General features: G+C 34.3%; 1 pseudogene; it reads right to left on the reverse strand.

The window, feature by feature from the left end:
* Window positions 1–233: 233 nt before the first annotated feature.
* Window positions 234–4,114, reverse strand: LOC134274712 (osteoclast-stimulating factor 1-like; annotated as a pseudogene).
* Between the last annotated feature and the right edge of the window lie 10,437 nt (window positions 4,115–14,551).

The raw sequence follows: 14,551 nt of genomic DNA on the forward strand, positions 1-14,551 counted from the left end.
GATAAATCAATGTCTTTGAGTCTCTACCTCTAGTCACAAGGCTCTCAGACATTTCATCTTTGACATGGTCCTAATAACCTTCGCTCACAATATAACAACCTTTGCCTCTTACTCAATCAAACAGGAAAACAACAGACTATGAAATATAAATACATATAAACCCTGTCCATCTGTAATTAGAAATCACTTAACTAATATTAAATGATCAATTTGAATTAATTTAGGAAATACTCCAGGAAATTAAAAGCCTCAATGGTTTACCTGAACGTTGACCTGACACTTGGAGTTAAGCAACATCTGCATGCAATCAATGTGTCCTCCATGTGCTGCCCAGTGTAGAGGGGTGGATCCAGCTTTATCTAGGGCATTTACAGAAACCTAGGAAAAAAAAATATGCTGAATGTCGGAATCAGTCCTTACCAAGTGGTTTACCATTAAATTGAAAAAACAACAACATTAAATTGTAGGAAATTCACGAAATTAGCCTCAATATAATGGACATGTGTACATTTCCAAAAAAAACAAAAACAAAAAACAATTTCAACCAGTTGAAAGTTCATTTTCTAACCTAAAAAAATATGAAGTAATAATAGATTAAACTGGCTCTTTATGACACTTGAAACTTTTAATTTAGGTACTAAGATGTAAAGAACATTTTAAAAGTGCTTCACTCTATTTAATCTACTTACATTATTTGATATGCATTCCCTCATAAAAGTAATATTTCCACGCCTGGCTGCTTCATGTAAAGGGTAGTCAATAACTTCTGTATTCTTGTCCACTGAAACAAAGAGAATAATGGTAATAAAATGTGATACAAATTAATAAAGATTTACATGTATTGGTTAATTCTCAAATATAACATTAATGTATACCTTTACTTAATATTTTTTCTAGCTCGATACATTTAGTTAATGAATCGTCCTTTGAAAACTTAAGTGGAATGATGATAAGGCATTATCAATACCACGTGAATGTTAACTTGTACAGCAAAATATACACTTATGTATGCCAGGTGTGAGTACAATATACTACAGGCACATCAATAAATTAATTATAGTCATACATTAATATCATAGTTCCAAAAATCTCTGACACAACCTAATTTTGGGCTTCTACGAGTACCCCATTTTAAGTGAACCAAATTCATTTTTTCCTCTCAAAGTTAAAATAGTTATTTAAAAATAGGGCCACTTAAATACCATAGGTACATTATGAAAAGGAAATATGCAATATAAAATGTCAATATGTATTAGTAAATAAAATATTATACATATGATAAGGAGCTGAGGAATTATTTAAGCTGGAAGTAAAACATGACCAACAAAAATAAAAACTAGAAACATGTCCATAGGACATGAATACCCCACTAAAGAGGGTATATTAGTAATGCAACATGAAAAAATATATAAAAATTTATCAGAATATCTTGAAAAATGATGCAGTTGAATTGCTTACATATGTTAAATCATATTTATTCGCATTATAAAATTGACGCTCAATTAAAAAAAGTGAGGTCAAGGTCAAATGAAAGGTCAAGGTCAAAAATATTGATGCAGATGAATTGCTTACATCAGTATAAATCGCCATATGAAGTTTGACACTAATTTAGGAAAAGTGAGGTCAAGGTCAAAGGAAAGGCCAAGGTCAATGAATGTTGATATAGTTGAAAAGCTCTCATCAGTATATGAAGTTTGATAAAATATCTTTGATGGTTTCTTTAAAACTGAGCTAAACACTAATATAAAAAAGTGTGGTCAAGGTCAAAGGGAAGGTCAAGGTCAAAAAATCTGATGCAGTTGCATAGCTCTCATCAGTATGTATCAATATGTGAAGTTTGATAACACCATCTTGAATGGTTTCTGTAAAACTGAAATAAACACTAATTTAAGAAAAGTGAGTTCAAGGTCAAAGGAAATGTCAAGGTAAAAAAAAAAATGTTTTTGCAGTTGCATAGCTCTCATCAATATCTATCAGCATACGAAGTTTGATGAAATTATCTTGGATAGTTTCTTTGAAACTGAGCTAAACGCAAAGTGTGAGGAACAGACGGAAGGACAGAAAACGAACATGACAAACACTATATGCCCCGGCCATATTCATGGCAGGGCATAAAAAAATCTGACTAGAACTTTCAAACTATGATTATTGCCACCAATCACTACCAGATGTATTTTTTACATTAAAAACCATTTTGAACATGTTCAAAATGAACTTCCTACTCTCTGCAAGATTATAACCACGACAGACTACAAATAAATAAGTTACTGTTACAGGGATTTCATTTAAACTTAGCATTCTGTAACTTTTATTGATGCTTTAGTAATCTTGTTCCTAAATATAGTATTATAATAGTACATATCATAATTATATGGTCATAATTTGACAGACATATGTACTTTGTAGCCTTCTTTTTACACTAAATTTGACTGTGTAATTGCATGATAATCAAGTCTATTTCATCATTGCATAGGGCTCTTGTTGTGTTTACCTACATACTGTGTAATCAATAATTTTCATATGCGGTTTAGTTTTTGCTGTTTTAGAGGGATGGAAAGATTAAGGTTTTCCGATCATGAAATCAAATCTCCCCAAAACCAATATTTTTTCCTCGAACCTCGAAAATTTGACCTCAAGTAAATATGTGACTTTACAGTATCCAAGGCACTAGATCATTCCTCTGCAAGAATTTCCAAGAGTTTATGTTATATGACATATTGATAGATTTTTGTAAGGCTTTTTTGAGACCTATAACTGTATGTTATATTCATCTACCGGTATTTCATCTTTATATTTGCAAGTATCACCAAAATAAAAAATGATTTTTATCATAAATTTTCCAAGAAAAGAGACAATTTCCCCTTAGTTCCTTGTTTTTATTTTACATTGAAACTCCTTAAAAGAAGTGTCAAATCCAAAACAAGGTCTCACATTTAAGTACTTATTTCCGAGTTTCTTTTCTCGAGACTCACCGTAATTACTAGGAATAAGTCCTGTTTTGTCTCCACACTTTTGCTTTCCACCAGTCAGAGTTGCTCATATCAAGAATATCAGGTATCACCTTTTCCTCAAAAGACAATTCATCAGCTATTGAAGAATACATGGTCTTTTTTTGAATATAAAACCTGATAATATTAAACATCCTATAGTAAGGCTTCTTGTCTCTCTTTGGGAGAATAAATAATTATACAAAATTATTTTTTTAGCTTTATTTTATTTATTAGTATAATAGATTCATTAACCCAAGAAATGGTAAATTCTGTAAATAAATTTGTAAATAAAATGTATATAAAGTGTACACAAATTGTACATTTTGTCAGTCAAGAGCAAGACTTTTGACACTGTTTACAGACTAATAAAATAAAAGACAACATTGCATATATGGTTGTATAGATAAATTATCGTAGAACTGAGACAATGGTAATAAACAGATTGCCAAATTTTTGTTTGCTAAGAAAGTTTAAATGTCAGAGTGCAATTCTAGGGGAAAGAGGGTATGCCAAGTAATTCGGAGTTGGATATCTTGTGTTATTATTACATTGCAGCTGGCAGCAGGTTAAAAAATTCTTACAGAAACAAGTGCCTGTGGCTAAACTAGACATTTGTGCATTTCATAAAACATTATGTTAAGTATTGTTAGATGCATCATGTCTTTGCCAATCATAATAGGTTACATGGTTAAGGAAAAAATCTTGCATCATGAAACTTGATAAGGAGAACATTTTAAATAAATTACTTTTATTTTGATTTACTTACCTGTTGAGCATCGTAGTGATACAAGGCTCTCGCTCCTTTAACATGACCTTATGTGAGAAAGAAAAAAACAAGAAATTAATACTAGAGCTGAATACTACATATCACTAGTATCACGATTATGAAGATAACACATTAATAATGCACCAGGACAATACCTGCACAATAGCGTAAGTTGGATTTAAATGTGTCAAACAGGACATAATATATTGTAAGTAGACATCTACAGTGTATGCATATCGATAAAGGCATAGAACAAAAAAAAATACACGACCCCCCACTGCAGAGAAAAGGACTGTAACGTTTACCTGGCTTTGGAACAGGGGGAGGAGGCCTGCTGGGTCTTGCCTGTGGACGTCATACCGCAAGCACGAAGAAAAAGAGATATAAATCGGCTTCGACAGGGAAGAGGAAGTATTTCCTGAATTTTTATTTACACGCAGCGAGGAATGTCAGAGCCTACAAATAAAATATCGGAACACGAGCCCGATGTTGACGATACCCCCCACATTATGAAAAAAAGGCCTAAATAAAAAAAAGGTAAATAAGAAATACTTGATAGGTATACACATGCACTTATATAATTAAAAACCAGAAGCCTCTGACAAGACTGTAGCTCTACTGGTTTGTATTTTTAACAGAGGAAGAGATTAGTATCATAAGTTTGCACTTTTAACATGTTTAAAAGCAATTATTAATAATATTGAAATTGATCATTAAAACTATAAAAAGAAAAAAAGAGAGTAGCATTTAAGGAAATTTAAGAGAAGTTTTCATTTTTAGTAATCATGGCAACACCATTCATAAACATAGGTAATCAGAGATTACAGAGCTCACCTCATTTCGAATGTTGTCTTTAAGAAAGGCAAAGTCACACAATTACCCAATAAAGAGTTTACATCCAAAAATGCAAAATTTATGCAATTTTGATCTGATCGATACTTTGGAATAGACCTATATAAAAACTAGTTCTCATCACGAAAATGTGATTAAAATCCAGCATCTGAAGCAAGCTTGAGAGTTTTCATCCCTTGATGTATCATTTGGGCAAGTTTGGTTTATATAAGCTTTATAGTTTCTTGGTATTAATAGACCTGCACCCATAACTTTTACCTGGTCCAATTTATCTGGATGTGGAATTGAGCATACGGAGCAAATTAATTAAGTCCATTAGTGTGCATCCGCAAGATGTATCACCCATGCGAGTTTGCACAACACAGGCTAATAGTTACTTAGAAATGAAACCTTCATAAAAATTTAACCTGTTCACTCATCCTGAAAATGTAGGTCAGATTCATCATCTGAAGCATGCCTGGTAGTATGCATCCTTAGATGTATCACCTATGCAGGTTTGGTCATTATCGGGTTCATAGTAACTTGAAACTATAACCTGTTCACTCATCCAGAAAATGTAGGTCAGATTCAGCATCTGAAGCAAGTCTGGTAGTATGCATCCTGAAGATGTATCATCCATGCAAGTTTAGTCATTATAGGGCTCATCTAAACTTGGAAATAAACACTGCACCAAAAATTTAACCTGTTCACTCATCCAGAAAATGTAGTTTAGATTCTGCATCCAGCAAGTCTGGTAGTATGCATACTAGATGTACCATCCATGCAAGTTTGGTCACTTTAGGGCTCATAGTATCTTGGAAATGAAACCCTGCACCAAAAACTTTAACCTGTTCACTCAACCGGAAAATGTAGGTCAGATTCAGCATCTGAAGCAAGTCTGGTAGTGTGCATCCTTAGATGTATCATTCATGCAAGTTTGGTCAACATAGGGCTGATAGTTACTTGGAAAGGGGACCCTGCACCAAAAACATTAACCTGTTCTCTCAACCGGAAATTGTAGGTCAGATTCAGCATCCGAAGCAAGCCCGGTAGTATGCATCCTTAGATGTATCATCCATGCAAGTTTGGTCAACATAGGGTTTATAGTTACTTGGAAATGAAACCTGCACCAAAAACATTAACCTATTTTAGCTGAGTCCAGAAAATGTAGGTCAAATTCAGCATCCAAAGCAAGCCTGGTGATCTGCATTCCTTAAATATATCATCCATCCAAGTTAGTGAAGCATCAGGGCTTAATACTTCCTTGGAAATGAGACCTACACCAAAAACTGTACGTTAAAATGTTAACCTGCTCCAAAAACATTAATCTGGTCATTCCTTTGCTGAAATTGCAGCATCTGAAACTTTGACTGGTACAATGAAACACACTAGAAGCATCTTCCATGCATGTCTAATCAATATAGGACATAGAAGTACTTAAAAAGAAAACTGCTCCAAAAAACTTAACCTGGGACGCCGACAACGAGGGTATTACATAAGCTCCCCCAACTTCGTTGAGGTGAGCTAAAAATAAAATATACTGTAAAATCAAATTTTCATGGTTTACTTTGGAAAATAGACCGACTGGTTCGTGGGGACTTGATTTCATATATATAGCTGCAGCATGAAGATTGAATTGTTCAGACTAGTAATTTAATATATGTGAAAAATTGCATTTTATGGTGGACATAAATTAATGGATCTCTAAATTCATACCTTGAAAACCGCGAGTGGCACTCATATCAATTAATTATTACAATGGGTCCAGGGGATTATATCGATAGAATATATGCACTAGACATGGATTTTTCATATAATATTCTGCTAGACCTTAATTTAATGTAGACCTAGAAACATGGTTAAAAGTCACTGCAAACTATTTACCCATAGGCACCCTGTGGGTGAAGAATATACAAATATGAGTAAGATTCCAGGGCCAATTAGCTAGGAGAGAGAAGATACTCGAGGCAGAATAGGAACAGCTTGGGCACGGCTAAAGCATGGTATCCGCACGGGTTTTTAAAAAGCCATATGGGATCTGCATGTCTCCAATTCACGGACACGTGCATTAATTCCGTGTCTGAAAGTGAGGAATCCTCAATCACAGACACCCGTGTGGAGGCACAGAATCCATGTCCAACGGAGATGGTTTTTAACTCAAGCGGGTTTTGCTTCAAACTATTTATTTATATCTCACGGCTTTTTCTGAGCATGCTTACTCATAACTTCCTTTATTTGAATATTAAATTGGAGGGATTCATGGTCATGGTTGAACTAAGAATGTGTCTTTTTTGCTCTAGTTAAAGGATATTAAACTAATATATGTCAGTTGGAATAGTATTTATGTCAGTCTGGGATGATTTCATCACTTTTGCACTAAATGCAGTACATGTATAAGTGTAATACAGAATAAATATAAGTCAATTTTTAATTTCATGCAGATCTTTCTGTATTGCAATGTTGACAATGAACATGATGAAATAGTCTTTGTTTATTTGAATGACTTTAGTGGGACTTTCACTATCCCTATATATTTTATGTCTCATCACTGTGCTACTGTGAATTTAGTTTTATTTAAACTAAATTCTTTCTCAGATTGTGCAAACTAAGTATAGCGCCTTAGAGATTAAATTATAATTGAATTGTACAATTTTATCATTAAAATCTTAATTAAAAATTAAGTATCATGGATTGTAACTGATAAAGTAAAAATCTTTAACAGAAAGTAAAATATGGACAGCGCACTCTTATAAGATTTTTAACTTTTAAAATTCTAAAGCGTTAAAATGTAAAGCATTGTGAAGTTAGTTTGGTTTCAGTCACCCTTTTGGCATCCACATTTACACTAGAAGATTCTCTAAAGGCCATGACCTAGTCTAGACAAATGCACAGATCCGGTGACTCCTTATATGGTATGTGACACGGCTTTTTTGACATGGGTTTCCAAAATTCGGTGTCTCCATATGGAAAAGGATACGGGTTCCAGACATGGGTTTACAGAATCTGTGAGTCCATATATGGAAACTAGCACGGCTTTCTGACATGGTTTAATTTGTAACGCCGTAATCTCATTTAAATATTTTGGCCAAATATCCGTGCCTTGTACCTCGACTACTTCTAGGCATGGCTTTCCATACATACTTTACATAGGAGCAGGAGTGCTAAAAGCAAGGGTTTCTGGAGACGGAATCCGAGCCTGAGCCATGTCTAAGCCGCCCAGACTGTTTCGTACAGGTATATGCTCCAGACAAGAGGCTTTAAACAGGTCGAGACCACTACCTTATATGGAAGGCAATTTTCAACACGTGACGGTATCTCATACACACCTGTTCGCCAATCAAGTGAATGAGTCCCAAAGCATGACATTCTACTACATGTTTACGATTCGATGGCGACAGGTGGTTTTCGTCGGTTTCTGCATAATATTCACTTCGTCACCGGAAAAACCTTAGAGCTTCTTAATCACCTTTTAAGTCCGAAATTGAAAGATTATATTCCAAATACATTGCTCCATGCTCCCATTTAATATTGGAGTTGTTTTAGATGATAAATAGTTGCTTCGAAAGTTCGAATAGTGTGCAAACACTTTGATGTTTGCATGTACATACCGGATAGCGGGTTTTCTTGGCGGGTGTAAAATTTGGCGTTATGCGTGCTCAAAGGTATGCCAATAATTTGGCGTAATTTATTTTAGCTGACACAGAGTTTCAGCGGTTTGCAGATTAACACTAAGATGAGTATTGACTATTTTTCGCGATTAAAATTTTAGCGGTCTATCATCAAAACGCCAAAATAAGCTAAAATTAGCACCCCGCTAAAATAACCCGCTGTACGGATTATACATTAAAACTTTTTGATAATATTTAGGGGATAAAATGATAAAAGCGCACCTTGTACTACTGTCTAAAACTATGTACCTTGACCTAGAATTTTTATTCAATATCACTGCACATCTGTTGATGGGTGCTTGTGTGAGTAATTAGTATAAACCACAACGGACCCAGGGGAGAAAAATATGCTCCAGACAAGGATATTTCATACAATTCCAGATGACCTCAACGTTAGAAATATGGTTCAAGGTCACTGAATACCCTTTATCCAAAGCACTCTGTGGGTGAAGTATGAGCCAGGGTAAAGTAAGAAGAAAATCAGGTATGTTCAGAGAACTTGAACGGACAGACAGATGGATTCAGGCGGAGCTGATGACTATAAGGTACCAGAAGAGAGGGACCCTAGTAACAGATTTTGCCAAAATCTACTAACATCACAGAGGGTGGAAATAATATTGACGGTAGCCCTGCAGGGAATAACAGAATATGCCTCAAATATTAGATAATATTTAAATTTTCAATGTATTTATTTGAGATAAAATTACAAATAGTCAATGAACTTTATTTCCCGGGCATCAGTGCACTGGTTTATCGAAAGGCATGGCTTAAAAATCATGTGCATGCAGGGCGGGACAGATAGAGACAATATTAAGAGAGGATTTGTGAGTCACACATTGGATTGGTGGAATCAATACGTACCATATGTAAATATAAGGAATAACTGTCAGATTTTTCAATTTCATGATGATGATCAATAGATGGCTTGCATGATAATTAACCCCGGGTGATAAGATTGAACAAACTTGAATCTATATACTGCCTGATGCTTCCACATGAGTTTCATCTCTCCTGGCCCAATGGTTCTGGAGAAGATTTTTAAAGATTTTTTCCTATATATTCCTATGTAAACCTTTGATCAGGCATTGTGGCCCCGCCCTACCCCCAGGGGTCATGATGTGAACAAACTTGAATATACACTACCTGAGGATGCTTCCATGAGTTTCATCTTTCCTGGTCCAATGTTTTTGGAGAAGATTATTAAAGATTTTTCCTATATATTCCTATGTATATATTTGATCAGCAATTGTGGCCCCGCCCTATCCCTTGGAGTCATGATTTGAACAAACTTGAATCTTCACTATCTGAGGATGCTTCGACATGAGTTTTATCTTTCCTGGTCCAATATTTCTGGAGAAGAAGATTTTTATTTAAAAGATCCCTAATATAGATTCCTATGTAAAAATTTGATCAGCCATTGTGTCCCTGCCCTGTCCCCGGGGGTGGGGGGTGGGGGTCATGATTTGAACACTTGAATCTATACACTAGCTGAGGATGCTTCCAGACATGAATATCATCTTTCCAGGCCCAGTGGTTCTGGAGAAGAAGATATTTAAAGATTTTCCTTTATATTCCTATGTAAACCTTTGATCAGCCATTGTGGCCCCACCCTACCCCAGGGGGTCATGCTTTGAACAAACTTGAATTTACACTACCTTAGGATGCCTCCACATCAGTTTCATCTTTCCAGGCCCAATGGTTCAGAGAAGAAGATTTTTAAAAGATGCCTTAATAATTTTTCATTAATTCATAATTATCTCCCTTGGAAGAGGGTTTGGCCCTTCATTTGAACAAACTTGAATCCCCTTCTCCCAAGGATACTTTGTGGCAAGTTTGGTTGAAATTGGCTCAGTGGGTCTTGAGAAGAAGATGAAAATGTGAAAAGTTTACAACAACAACGACAGACAAGGGACAAATTTTAAATCAGAAAAGCTCACTCGAGCTTTCAGCTCAGATGAGCTAAAACGTCACTGAAAATAACTAGGAGTAACTTATAACCAAAAAACTAATCTCCTCTGCTTCTAAGGGCTTGGAACCTTCTGCTTGAAAAAATGCAAATCCCAAATGGAAGAAATTGATTTTTTTTTTTCAAGCAGGCAGCATTAAAAGTTTTGTGCTTTTTTTCTACTGTTCTGCCTTTTTCTTTTGGCTCTTTGATTGTTTTTAGAGCCTTTTTTATTTTTTTTTTTCATGTTAATTGTTTCATTTCCTTTGTTTTTTGACTTTTTTAGTTTTGTCTTTTTTTTATTCTTTTCCAATGTTTTCTTTTTCTTTCTCTCTTTTCTTTTACATTTGGTTTTGATTTTTGAAATTAAGAAAACTTTGGCATTTGAGATTTTAATACAATTTAACAATGGACATTTACAGGTACTTTCATTACAGAACTAATCAAATCAATAATAAATGCTGATTTACATTCTGAATAACACGTACAGTGAATTCTTAGTGAATTTGTTAGAGACTAATCACAAATTAAAAACATAGGTAATCAGAGCTAGATTACAGAGCTCACCTCAACAATATTATCTTAAATAATGCAAAGTCACACAATTAACCAACAAAAAGTGTACATCCAAAAATGCAAAACTTATGCAATTTTCATTTGATACTTTGGAGTAGACCTATATAAAAGCTAGAACTAGTTCTTTATCATGAAAACGTAATTAAAATCCAGCATCTGAAGGAAGTTAGAGTTTCATCCCTTGATGCATAATTGTGCAAGTTTGGTTTATAAAAGCCTTATAGTTTCTTGGTAATAGACCTGCACCCATAATTAACTTTTAGTGAGCTCATTGCTCACAGTACCTTTAGTTTGAGTTCTACTGGGTATACTGTCACCAAATCGATCATCAAAACACTATAAAATAGAAAATTAACAAATTCTTCAACATTTATCTGTATAAAACAGAAGTACATGTATTAAGAAAAAGTGAGAAACATATTATATGTAAATGAAATATAATTTAGAATAAGGATCAAATATTCCTTTGCTTTTCTTTTTCAAATATTATAGTCTTGGAACATTGATTATATTACATACCTGATCAGTGACCGTTATCCACTGCGGTAAGTCTTGCTGTCAAGAAGGTTAACATCCATAAGTCTGCCATTTCCAGGTTTTTCAACCAATTCCTTCCTACATGGCTGTGGCTGCTCAGTTCCACATAATCTTGGACAAATCAACATGCTGGGAGTCTGGTCATCACCAATGCATTTAAATCTACCAATTTTTTTTCCACTAATCCCTGGTAGATTATTTACTCCACAAAGACAATGTCCACCATATCCTCTTCAACTTGTCAAATTAATGCAAGGGTCTTATTTTAAACATTGCCAGCTTATAATTCTCTCACTTGCATAAAAAGAGGTGTGTAGGTGGGAGAAAGGTGGGGTACCTGTAGAGAACCCATGTGTCCAAATATTTATTTTATTTTTCACTGAATAAAAGATTACAAAGCTCACCTCAGAGTTAACTTTTATGATCACCTGAGTATAATGTACGTAACAATCCGTAGATTAATGAAAACAAAATAAGCTGATAAATATAAAGCTTTACAGTTATTTACAATCATTGGTGAAAAGAAAAAAAGAATTATTTAATTCTTTCAGTAGCAATTAATAAATTAATAAATTAATAAAATTCCATGACTGGTATAAAACACCCTTTCTAAACTTTAGATCTCTACTTTTATTTTCATCTTGGTTGGAGAACAAAAATTCTATATGAAATCTTTCAAGATGCTGTAGTTCTCTTCATGATCGGGAGGCCCGGGTTCGATTCTCGTTCGTGGTGCCATGTCAAACCTAAGACGTAAACATAGGTAAAGAACTTTCACTACTCAAAGCCCCTGAAGCCCTTCACTGGCATACAGCGACATTTCCATATGAGTGAAAAATTCTCGAGAGGGACATTAAACAATATACAATCAATCAATCAATCAATCAAGATGCTGTATTATAAAATATTTTCTTTTACATTTATTCATTTTGCATGACTTCATGCATTTTCAAGAACAAGCATGAATAAAAATATTACATTTTTGTTTACAAATAAGCAAGAATATTCATGAACAGTTCATGAATTTTAATCATTTATGAACATTCCTGAATAACTTTTACAAATAATATTCATAAACAGTTCATGAAGATGCAATGAACTTTTTATTGGATAATTCTTGAAATGATGAATCTTCATGAAAATGACTATTCATAAATTATTCATGAAAAAAATATTCATGAATATTCATCAACTTTCTTTTATGAATCAAAATTCATGATTTGACAATATCCAATAATAAGTTCATACTGAGATCTTCATGAACATTCCATGAACATTTCATGAATAGAATTCATGAATAATTTAATCCCATTTAACTATATATTCAATAAACTTGATTTGGAATCATTTAAATTTTCATTGTTTAAATTTGAAAGATTTGTGGGGGGCCATAATGTCATGTTATCTCATACTGCTGAAGGAAAGATGACAACATCAGAATGGACAAAGGTAAATTCACTTCTATTCTAATAGCATTGATAAATAGTCAGCACTTATATCAATTGAGTCTCCTAACAAATTGGGGTGTGATCAGTTTTCTCTTCTAGATGAACTGCCAGCCATTAGGCTTTCTAGACTGATCTTCCGGAGCACCCTTGCGAACTTAGTCTGGGACCAAAAGGTGCCCAGTATCCGTCTGCTTCCACGTGGAGGCATCGCATAGGACTTTTGTGGATAGGCTATGTACTGGCTGGGGAAGACATAAAAATTCCTCCCTTTTCGCATTGCTGCTATCCAGCGGTGATGGCTGAAAGCCAGAGGTGACAAGCACACAGACACTAACACCAACACACTAGACGCGTCACACAACATTAAGCAGAAAAGTAGTTTTAGTAGAGTTATTTGTTAGAAGTTTGTTAGAGTTAGTTGTAGTTAGTTGTTAGAGGTTTGTTAGAGTTAGTTGTTAGGGTTAGGTTTGTTAGAGTTATTTGTGAGACAGGCTTGTTAGAGTTATTTGTTAGAGGTTTGTTAGAGTTATTTGTTGGAGGTTTGTAAGGGTTATTTGTTGAAAGTTTGTTAAAGTTATTTGTTGGAAGTTTGTTAGAGTTATTTGTTACAGGTTTCTTAGAGTTATTTGTTAGAGGTTTATGTTAGAGTTATTTGTTGGAAGTTTGTTAGAGTTATTTGTTGAAGATTGTTAGAGTTATTTGTTGGAAGTTTGTTAGAGTTATTTGTTAGAGTTATTTGTTAGAGGTTTATGTTAGAGTTATTTGTTAGAGGTTTGTTAGGGTATGTTGTTGGAGGTTTGTAAGTGTTATTTGTTGGAGTTATTTGTTAGAGGGTTATGTTAGAGTTATTTGTTGGAAGTTTGTGACAGTTATTTGTTGCAGTTTGTTTCAGTTATTTGATGGAAGTTTGTTAGAAGTTTGTTAGAGTTATTTGTTGGAAGTTTGTTAAAGTTGTTAGAGTTATTTGTTAGAGGCTTATGTTAGAGTTATTTGTTGGAAGTTAGAGTTATTTGTTGGAAGTTTGTTAGACTTATTTGTTGGAGGTTTGTAAGGGTTATTTGTTGGAAGTTTGTTAGAGTTATTTGTTAGAGGTTTGTTAGGGTTATTTGTTGGAGGTTTGTTAGAATTATTTATTGGAGGTTTGTTAGGGTTATTTTTTGAAAGTTTGTTCAAGTTATTTGTTGGAAGTTTGTTAAAGTTATTTATTAGAGACTTGTTAGGGTTATTTGTTGGAAGTTTGTTAGAGTTATTTATGAGAGGTTTGTTAGAGTTATTTATGAGAGGTTTGTTAGAGTAAATTGTTAGAGGTTTGTTAGAGTTATTTGTTGGAAGTTTGTTAGAGTTAATTGTTAGAGGTTTGTTAGAGTTATTTGTTAGAGGGTTGTTAGAGTTATTTGTTAGAAGTTGTTAGAGTTATTTGTTTGAGGTTTGTTAGGGTTATTTGTTGGAAGTTTGTTAGAGTTATTTGTTAGAGGTGTATGTTAAAGTTAGTGCGCCCTTGTGAACTTAGCCTGGGACCGAAAGGTGTCCAGTATCCGTCTGCTTCCACGTGGAGGCATCGCATAGGACTTGTTGTGGAGAGGCTATGTACTGCAGGGGAAGACATAAAAATTCCTCCCTTTTCGCATTGCTGCTAGCCAGCGGTGATGGCTGAAAGCGAGAGGTGACATGCACACAGACACTAATGCCAACACACTAGACGCGTCACACAACATTAAGCAGACTGTTAGTAGTTGTAGTGGAGTTATGTGTTAGAAGTTTGTTAGAGTTAGTTGTAAGAAGTTTGTTAG

The sequence above is a fragment of the Saccostrea cucullata genome, unplaced genomic scaffold (genome assembly GCF_032062105.1).
Source record: "Saccostrea cucullata isolate Sc308-1 unplaced genomic scaffold, CSIRO_AGI_Scuc_v1 ctg15192, whole genome shotgun sequence".
Classification (NCBI taxonomy): Eukaryota; Metazoa; Mollusca; class Bivalvia; order Ostreida; family Ostreidae; genus Saccostrea; species Saccostrea cuccullata.